A 10,151-nucleotide genomic window follows, 5' to 3' on the forward strand; every position below is an offset into this window, starting at 1 on the left:
CCATAATTTTGAGACACCTCCCTTATATCAGCCCCATCTTAAAAAAAAAAAAAAAAGGAACCAGCTAAATTAATTGAAACCTCACTGGGAAATGTGGCCTGGTTTTCACTGGCCACCAGCCATCTGGCCCGCCCCACCCTGTCCCATGTCCCTTCTGCTCTTTCTCTTTTCTGCTCCCACCAGGTCAGTTCATCAATTTGTACACCTTCTCTGTGTTCTTCTGACCCCCCTCGCCATATGTATTTCCTTCCTTTCCTGATTCCCATTTGGAATTGTGCTGTTTTCTGTGTCGTCAGGACAAAGAGCAGGTTCAAAGCATGAGCATGTGTGTATCACTTTGAAGAAAGAGAACCCAGGTATTCTGCTACAGTTTGGAGAAAAACCCAATGAAGGAAGAGAATGAAAGCTGGCTCTGCAGAGTGCCTTAAAAATGACTTTAATTAGGAAATTCTGAATTGTCAGTCTTTGGACGTTACATAAACTCAAACAGACGTTGCATTTCACTTCTCTGGGACTAAAAAATGTTAAATACAGTACGTATTCAACAACAACGTATCTTTTCTCTTTAATTTGGTCCTTAAAGATGCAGTGCTGGGTTTTCCAAAAAGCCCAGGGAAGGCTCCAAGAATAAGCAACCCTAGGACACACAGAGGCAGATGCAGGAGCCCTGCTCAGCGAGGAGATCTGGAAGACTAAGGCAGAGTGCTGCGATCATCATTGGTCCAGAAGGCAAGTCTCAGTTGAGAAAGAAGCTGGATGACATTGAGTAAGGAACAGAAAAGTGTCCTCATCCTTCTCCCTGATGATATTATATCCTAGTCTGTGACTCAGTGCTGTGAAATTAGGGGAAGGAGAACATTCTAGAAACACAGAGGGCAAAGCTTGCTCTTCCATCCTCTCTCCACCTTCACTCTTCCCTGGAGCACTCTTTGACCAGTTTCTGCTTTGCTTTTGCTAAATGATTTTCCTCTAGCTTAACACTTGCTACCCAAGTTCTGACTACAACAAGATATTTGGAAGAGTCTGGGCTCCTGAAGGCAGTTAAACCTTCTGGGATATTGCCTTCTCTCCCTCAGAGTTGCATTTTTAGATGATCAGATGGCAGCTAGGCAAGAGTGGGAGGTGTAGTGAGGATGGACCTCTTGGATTCTGAAACCCAATGGAGGTAAGAGGAATTGATGGCCCAGCCCATCAGAATCCCAGCCCCACACTGCCTCTCCCTACTACCTAACCCTGAACCTGCTTTTCTGCTTTGGAAGTCAGTGCCTGGCTGGTAAGAGCTTGGAGTCATCTAGGTAACAGCTCTTCTTTCTACCGTAACTTTTATTCAAATCTGTTGTGGCTATTTTAAATAAGAGTTGTGACCATTCTGTGGGATCAGCAGTTTTAAGAGGGCTAAGAGTCACTAGTTCATATTCTCTGTCTCTCTCTCTCTCTCTGTCTTTCTCTCTCTCACACACACATACACACATACCACCACCACCACCACTCAAAAGAGGGAGAGCAAGAAAGGAAGCCCAGATATAAAAATAGTAGTAAATAGTGGTTTCCATTCCTGGAAAAAATATTTCTCTATTATACATGTCTGGAGGGAGGCGAGGGGAATACATTTTTAAGCACATGTATTTTTAATCAAAGACATACCCCACCGCAACCTTAACAAGTCAGTCAAGCAGCACATCCTCAATTCCATGGGAAGCAGCTTTGTGGACACATTTTAAGAAAGAATTTCTGCATCTTCTCCACTAGAAGGCATGTTCTGAGGTACAGTCTCTGAGAAAGGGCAATTTGCACTTTGTTTTCTATATCATTCATTTTAAGAAATAAACAATGCACTGGCAAAGGCTGAACTCACCAAGTATGAATGTATGTATATATAGGGGTCTCTCCCACTATCCGAAAGCAGAGCATCCAATGAAACCTTTCATTAATCAAAATGGCATAAAGTAAAGAAGTAATTACCTTAGGACACATCTTGCTAACGGATGCGCCAAATAAATTTAGATAAAGCACAGATGCTCACAACACAATTCAAAGCCAGGGAGGTTTGATGCTGAGAGTGTAGTTCCTAGGGATGGAACTTGGCAGGGCCACTTTCACTGCTCTAGGTGACCTTCCAGAATCAGTCCTACCTTATGCCAAAGTCACCTTCATCACAAATTTCTATGCCTCTACTTTATGCCCAAGTCAAGGAGCTGAGCCCTGTCCTCCGTGGGTCAGCAGTCTCAAAACTTATCCTTCTCTGAGACGGGGTGGGGGCCCCTTGGAGATCCCAGCTTCTAGCCTGTAGAGGAGGAGTTGGCTCTCAGTCTTTGTATCACAGAAATGCCCAGGTTCTCTTTGCAAGTTGATGTGTTTCTTCCATGACCCTCCCTGAAAGCCTGCTCTTGCATAAGTGAAGGAGATCACTGGATTGATCCCCAGAGAAAAAAGATTTTTTATTTCAACAAATACTTATTAATGACCAATATGTGTGAGATGTTCTATTCTAGATGCTGGACATTCCTCAGTGAACCAAACAGATGAAAATCCATCCCTCCTGATACTTCCATTCTAGTGGGAGGAAAGATACAATAAATAAGGACATTGTACAGTAGTTAGATGGAAAGAAGTACTATGGGAGGGGGGAAAAGAATAGATAAGAAGGATCAAGACTTCTAGAAGATCCGCTTCCAGGTGATTTTCTCTATAGGCTATATACCAAGAAACAGTATCAATGCACTTACCAACAACAAGAATAATTATGGCCTCTCCAGACACCCCATTTAATCTCTGCATTAACAGGCATCCTTTTCCATGTAAAGCTTGAGATCTACAGTTTATACATTCCAAAGCAGTCTTAGGTTTATTGTCTCCTATCTTAACCCATGAGGACTTAATTTATTGCAGCTGAGAGAGTTTAAGTGATCTTCCCAAGGTCACATAGCTACTAAGTATCACAGTGAGAATTCCAGTAAGTCTCTCTTGACTCCACTGTGTAGTTTTCTCAATGCGTTTGTAAAGAGCACAAGATATGAAGCCAGAAAATCCAAAACTGAGACCCAGCATTGTGTCTTACTAGGTGTATGAAACCTTAAAAAGTTCCCTGCAAACATGAGACTGGATTTTAAATTACATTATAAATCATAAGGTACAGTACAAATGTGATGCCTTGGGGCAACTCTGCAGGCTGCCTCAACACTCCACTTACCTACTATCTGTGTGATTCATTAAGTAAATAAATATAATTAAAAGGAGTTATTTTTATAGCATGCTGCACACAACTCCCAAAGCAGTTCTTACTAAAGTTGGACAAATTAAAACAGTAAATATTTTGTTTGTAAACTAATTATGTGATTCAAAGAGATTCAAAGCAAGCCCGCTTTGGAGGTGTTCTGTAACCACACATGCATAATCACACTAAATGTATTGAAGAAACACTGGTACATGGGCCTTGTTAGGAGCTCCTGAGCATCAGTGCAGACAAAGACATTCCTGTGACACATCCCAGGGTACAGTTGTGGCTATGAGAAACTAGTTGTGTTTCTTATTCTCTTCTAGGCCTCTTCATCATTTTTGTTATCTTTGTTATCTCAGCAATTGGAGAATCCCCACCAGTAAATTAAAAAAAGATGTCACATTGGCCTGAAAGGCAGCTTATATTGAGCCTAGTCCGGTACTATTTCCTAGTCTAAGCTAAGAAATAATACTGAATTTTGTTTCTGGGAAAGCTTAGGAGATACAAACTATAGGAGGAGAAGTGTTATGGACTGAATGTTTGTACAGTCCTCAAACTCATATGTTGAAGCCTTAATCCTCAAAGTGATGATAGTATTTGGACATGGAGTCTTTGGGAGGTAATTAGGTTTGAAAGAGGTTGTCCTGAACCCAAGAATCAAAGCAGTGTCTCTTGCATTGTGGGCAGATTCTTTACCCTCTGAGCCACTAGGGAAGCCTGTGTGGGAGGAGCCTCCATAATAGGTTTGGTGTCTTTAATGAAAAGATCCCAGGCGTCTCCCCTGCCCCATGTGAGGAAACCAAGAAGAGGGCCCTCGCTAAAACGCAAACATGCTAGTATCTGATCTTGGGCTTCCAGCTTCCAGAATTGTGAGAAACAAATCTCCATTGTTATCTAAGCAATCAGTTTATGGTGTTCTTGTTACAGCAGCCCAAACTAATGCATGAGGCATACTCTATTTTCTGAAATGGTTCTTAAATCTAACAGTCCAATCCCTGTGCTTATATAAAGGGACATACATACTTGCCTTCAGGGAAAAAATTTAAAAGTTCTCCAATTTATAGAACTGCCAAGTGTTGTCTGCTCTCTTGTCCCCATGGTCAGGGTAGGAGACTTTCGAGCAACCAGGAAAGACTGTAATCTCTTCATCCACCCTGCCAGCTTGGAGGATACATGAAAACTGTTCTCTCCCTACTTCTGCAGCTCCTACCATCAAGATTCCAAGAGAAGTTGCGTGGGGGGGTGGGGAGTGCTGCCGGTCCTAAGATGGTGGAGGAATAGGACTGGGAGACCACTTTCCCCCCCACAAATTCATCGAAAGATCATTTGAACTCTGAGCAAATACCACAAAACAACTTCTGAACGCTGGTGGAGGACACCAGGCACCCAGAAAGGCAGCCCATTGTCTTCGAAAGGAAGTAGGACAAAATATAAAAGATGACAAAAAGAGAGACAGAAGAGTTAGGGGCAGATACCCGTCCTGGGAAGGGAGTCTTAACAGAGGAGTTTCCAAACACCAGGAAACCCTCTCATCGGTGGGTCTGTGGGGAGTTTTGGAATCTCAGAGGGCAACATAACCAGGAGGAAAAAATAAATAAAACCCACAGATTACGTGCCTAATGGCAACTCCCAGCGGAGAAGTAGCCCAGACGCTCGCGTCTGCCACCAGCAAGCGGGAGCTGAAAAGGGAGGTGCGGGCTGCATTGCTTAGGGTAAGGACTGGGCCTGAATGCCCTGAGGACAACCTGAGGGAACTAACATGAGATAGCAGCCTAAACTGTGGGATAGCCAGAGAGAGAAAAAAAGAGAGAGAGAGAGACCTTTCCCACAAAAAGCTCTAACCTAAGGCACTGCTAGACCCACTCACAGAAAAAAGGACTGAGTGAATACCAGAGGAGAGCTAGCTGGCTGCGGACAGGCCCATCCCCCAACGGAGGCAGGGTGGCAGGTGGGTGACAACCAGAGCCGAAAAGGGGCAAACTCAGCCCCAGAGACGGTATCCCCTACCAAACTGCAAGCAGGCTCCCAGCTGCTAACCAAGTCTTCCTGGGATCCTGTACGGTTGACATCCACCAGGAGGGTCACAGCCAAAGATCAGCTCTCCAGAGGAGCCACATGGCACACCTGAAATGGTGCTCCCACTGCGCACCCAGGAAACCAAGTGGCTGGGACGGGTGAAGTGATAAGACACACGGTACCTAAGGAGAGTGCTCTCACCAAGCACCTGGTCGCCTGAGCTTCTCGGACCTGGGAAGGGCACAAACCACAAGCCCAACTGAGTCTGCGCCTTTGTAGAGTACCTGAGAACCTGAACCTGAGCGGCTTAGACCTGGGAAGTGCATGCAACCCAGGGCCCGCCTTAGACAGTTCCCCAGCAGAGCAACCTGGAACCTGAGCAGTGTAGACTGGGAAAGCACACACACCATGAGCGGGGGCAAACCCAGTGTGGCCCAGACACTGGGAGCACTCCCCACATGTGCCAGTGATATTTGTTTGCAGTGTTCCTCCACCCCCACAGCACAATTGAACAAGTGAACCTAAATAAATGACCACCTTTGCCCCCTTGTGCCAGGGCGGAAGTTAGATACTGAAGAGACTTGCAAACAGAGGAAGCCAAAATAAACAAAGAAGAGGGAACAGCTCTGGAAGTGACAGGTGCAACAGATTAAAACCCTGTAGTTAGCACTGGCTACATTGGAAGGGATCTATAGACCTTGAGAAGAAGTATAATGTGGAACAAGGAACTATCTGAAACTGAACTGACCACACACTGCCCTCAACAGCTACAGAGAAATTCCTAGATATATTTTACTATTATCATTTTTTAATTTTTAAAATTTTTAAGTTCTTTATTACTCCTTTAATTTTCATTTTTAAAATCTATTATTACCTTGGGGGGAAAAGACCCTATTTTTAAAGCAAATTTCATATTTTTTTTTATAACTTTTGCAGTTTTTTTTTTTTAATATTGTATTTTTGAGAGTCTAATCTCTACTCTAGATTTTTAATCTTTGCTTTTTGGTATTTGTTATCAATTCTGTACCTTTAAGAATCCAATCTTCAGTACCCATTTTTACTTAGGAGTGTGATTACTGGCTTGATTGCTCTCTCCCCTTTTGACTCTCCTTTTCCTTCCCTAGGTCACCTCTATCTCCTCCCTCCCCCTTCTCTTCTCTACTTAAATCTGTGAATCTCTTTGGGTGTTCCAGGCTGAGGAGAAAACAGGGAACTGATCACAGGCTAGATTGATCTCTCTCCTTTTGACTCTTCCTCCTCTCCTCCTGGTCACCTCTATTTCCCTCCTCCCTCTTCTCTTCTTCATGTAACTCTGTGAACCTCTCTGGATGTCCCTCACTGTGGAGAATCTTTTCACCATTAACCTAGATGTTTTATCATCGGTGCTGTATGGATGAAGAAGTCTTGAGGCTACTATAAGAATAAGACTAAAAGCCAGAGGCAGGAGGCCTAAATCCAAAACTTGAGAACACCAGAAAACTCCTGACTCCAGGGACAATTAATTGACAAAAGCTCATCCAAAAGCCTCCATACCTACACCGAAACCAAGCTCCACCCAAGAGCCAACAAGTTTAAGAGCAAGACATACCAAGCTAATTCTCCAACAAAGCAGGAACATAACCCTGAGCACAAAAATACAGGTGGCCAAAAGTCACACCAAACCCATAGACACCCCAAAACTCACTACTGAACACTTCATTGCACTCCAGAAAGAAGAGATCCAGTTCCACCCACCAGAACACCGACACAAGCTTCCCTAACCAGGAAACCTTGACAAGCCACTCATCCAACCCCACCCACAAGGAGGAACCTCTGCAATAAAGAGGAATCACAAACTTCCAGCATACAGAAAGGCCATTCCAAACACAGCAACCTAAACAAGATGAAAAGGCGAAGAAATATTCAGCAGGTAAAGGAACATGATAAAAGCCCACCAAACCAAACAAAAGAGGAGGAGCTAGGGAGTCTAACTGAAAAAGAATTCAGAATAATGATAGTAAAAATGATCCAAAATCTTGAAAACAAAATGGAGTTACAGATAAATAGTCTGGAGACAAAGATTGAGAAGATGCAAGAAAAGTTTAACAAGGACCTAGAAGAAATAAAAAAGAGGCAATCAATAATGAATAATGCAATAAATTGAGATCAAAATCACTCTGGAGGGAACCAACAGTAGAATAACTGAGGCAAAAGATAGGATAAGTGAGGTGGAAGATAGAATGGTGGAAATAAATGAAGCAGAGAGGAAAAAAGAAGAAAAGAATTAAAAGGAATGAGGACAACCTCAGAGACCTCTGGGACAATGTTAAACGCCCCAACATTCGAATCATAGGAGTCCCAGAAGAAGAAGACAAAAAGAAAGGCCATGAGAAAATACTTGAGATAATATTTGAAAACTTCCCTAAAATGGGGAAGGAAATAGCCACCCAAGTACAAGAAACCTAGAGAGTCCCAAACAGGATAAATCCAAGGTGAAACATCCCAAGACACATATTAATCAAATTAATGAAGAGCAAATATTATAACAAAGAACAAATATTAAAAGCAGCAAGGGAAAAACAACAAATAACCCACAAGGGGATCCCCATAAGGATAACAGCTGATCTCTCAATAGAAACTCTTTAAGCCAGAAGGGAATGGCAGACTTATTAGTGATGGAAGAGAAAAATCTACAACCCAGATTACTGTACCTAGCAAGGATCTCATTCAAATATGAAGGAGAAAGTCAAAAGCTTTACAGACAAGCAAAAGCTCAGAAAATTCAGCACCACCAAACCAGCTCTCTAACAAATGCTAAAGGATCTTCTCTAGACAGGAAACACAGAAATGGTTTATAAACTCAAACCCAAAACAACAAAGTAAATGGCAATGGGATCATACTTATCAATAACTACCTTAAATGTAAATGGGTTGAATGCCCCAAACAAAAGACAAAGATTGGCTGAATGGCTACAAAAACAAGACGCCTATATATGCTGTCTACAAGAGACCAACCTCAAACCTAGGGACACATACAGACTGAAAGTGAAGAACTGGAAAAAGATATTTCACGCAAATGGAGACCAAAAGAAAGCAGGAGTAGCAATACTCATATCAGATAAAATAGACTTTGAAATAAAGGCTGTGAAAATAGACAAAGAAGGACACTACATAATGATCAAAGGATTAATCCAAGAAGAAGATATAACAATTATAAATATATATGCACCCAACATAGGAGCACCACAATATGTAAGGCAAATGCTAACAAATATGAAAGGGGAAATTAACAATAACACAATAATAGTGGGAGACTTTAATACCCCACTCACACCTATGGGTAGATCAACTAAACAAAAAATTAGCAAGGAAACACAAATTTTAAATGATACAATGGACCAGTTAGACCTAATTGATATCTATAGGACATTTCACCCTAAAACAATGAATTTCACATTTTTCTCAAGTGCACACGGAACCTTCTCCAGGATAGATCACATCTGGGGCTGTAAATCTAGTCTTGGTAAATTCAAAAAAATTGAAACCATCTCAAGCATCTTTTCTGATCACAGTGTGGTAAGATTAGATGTCAACTACAGGAAAAAAAACTAAGAAAAATACAAATATATGGAGGCTAAACAACACACTTCTGAATAGCCAATAAATCACAGAAGAAATAAAAAAAGAAATCAAAATATGCATAGAAACAAATGAAAATGAAAACGCAACAATCCAAAGCCTATGGGATTCAGTAAAAGCAGTGCTAAGGGGAAGGTTCATAGCAATACAAGCCTACCTCAAGAAATAGGAGAGAAATCAAATACATAACCTAACTCTACATCTAAAGCAACTAGAAAAGGAATAAATGAAGAACCCCAGGGCTAGTATAAGGAAAGAAATCTTAAAAATTAGGGCAGAAATAAATGCAAAAGAAACAAAAGAGACCATAGCAAAAATCAACAAAGCTGAAAGCTGGTTCTTTGAGAAGATAAATCAAATAGACAAACCGTTAGCCAGACTCATCAAGAAACAAAGGGAGAAGAATCAAGTCAACAAAATTAGAAATGAAAATGAAGAGATCACAACAGACAACACAGAAATACACAGGACCATAAGAGACTACTATCAGCAACTATATGCCAATAAAATGGACAACTTGGAAGAAATGGACAAATTCTTAACAAAGTATAACTTTCCAAAACTGAACCAGGAAGAAATAGAAAATCTTAATAGACCCATCACAAGCACAGAAATTGAAACCGTAATTAGAAATCTTCCAGCAAACAAAAGCCCAGGGCCAGATGGCTTCACAGCTGAATTCTACCAAAAATTTAGAGAAGAGCTAACACCTATCCTACTCAAACTCTTCCAGAAAATTGAAGAGGATGGTAAATTTCCAAACTCATTCTATGAGGCCACCATCACCCTAATACCAAAACGAGAAAAAGATGCCACAAAAAAAGAAAACTACCAGCTAATATCACTGATGAACATAGATGCAAAAATCCTTAACAAAATTCTGGCAAACAGAATACAACAACATATTAAAAATATCATACATCATGACCAAGTGGGCTTTATTCCAGGGATGCAAGGATTCTTCAATATTCGCAAATCAATCAACGTAATACACCACATTAACAAATTAAAAGATAGAAACCACATGATTATCTCAATAGATGCAGAGAAAGCCTTTAACAAAATTCAACATCCATTTATGATAAAAACCCTCCAGAAAGCAGGAATAGAAGGAACATACCTCAACATAATAAAAGCCATATATGACAAACCCACAGCAAACATTATCCTCAGTGGTGAAAAATTGAAAGCATTTCCCCTAAAGTCAGGAACAAGACAAGGGTGCCCACTCTCACCACTGCTATTCAACATAGTTTTGGAAGTTTTGGCCACAGCAATCAGCAGAAAAATAAATAAAAGG

This window comes from Giraffa tippelskirchi, chromosome 5 (genome assembly GCF_054371585.1).
Source record: "Giraffa tippelskirchi isolate mGirTip1 chromosome 5, T2T-mGirTip1v1.2.pri, whole genome shotgun sequence".
Taxonomy (NCBI): Eukaryota; Metazoa; Chordata; class Mammalia; order Artiodactyla; family Giraffidae; genus Giraffa; species Giraffa tippelskirchi.